Here is a 925-nt window from a genome sequence, read left to right on the forward strand (position 1 = left end):
ATACTCAGCCCGTCAAGCGCGCTTTAGTGCCACCTACCGTATATAAAGGTGTTTTCAATTTAAACTTGACTGGATTATCAGGAGTTATTTGCATCTTTTAACACAAATACTACATTGCAGTTAATCTAAGTTATGTTAACACTTCCAGTGCAAAATATAGATACCTATCCTAGTATCAAAAAGTATATTAAGTAGCAAGTTCACTTGTATAACACATAATTTATATGTTTTTTCAATGTCTAATAGCAACTTCAAATTTTTATCTTCTAGAGAAAGTATTCGTGCTATTTAATACAGACTTCTGGTAAAATTATATTTTTGAAAATGATATAGGAAACAACATATAGGAGAGTTAGTGTATTTTAATATCACTAGATGAGGTCTGCTCTCGAAACTATTATTTGTTTGTAGTTAGTGCTCTGCCCACTAGGGGTACTGAAACCCGGTTATTGGCTCGAAACTATTGAAATAGTTATTTGTGTGTTTTTTACACAGTTTCACTCTCACTGGGCACTATCAACTCTTAAATATTATCAAAACTATTTGTAAGTTATCCATTTTGAGAAACTAGTTACTATATACTAATTTATTAATTTTTATGTTACAAAATCTGTAAAACAGATGTAAGCTTCAGTGATGTCGAGAAAACTCACTTGTAAAGACACATTTATGTAAAAACGGCTCGTTTGGGTTGAGAAAATTTTTTACCTAGAGGAGTGAACAACTTTTCGACCTTCTTTGGTCATAGTCAGGTTCACAAAGAAAGAGAGAGGTAACTGACCGGAAGCTGACCACATGTTTGAAAGGGGTTGTGTAATGAGTGTCGGAATGTAGAGGGCGGGCTTAGATGTTGAATATACAATTTTATATTATTTATTTATTTATTTTTAATTATTATTTATTATATTATATTTTAATATAGATA

This window comes from Tachypleus tridentatus, chromosome 3 (genome assembly GCF_004210375.1).
Source record: "Tachypleus tridentatus isolate NWPU-2018 chromosome 3, ASM421037v1, whole genome shotgun sequence".
Taxonomy (NCBI): domain Eukaryota; kingdom Metazoa; phylum Arthropoda; class Merostomata; order Xiphosura; family Limulidae; genus Tachypleus; species Tachypleus tridentatus.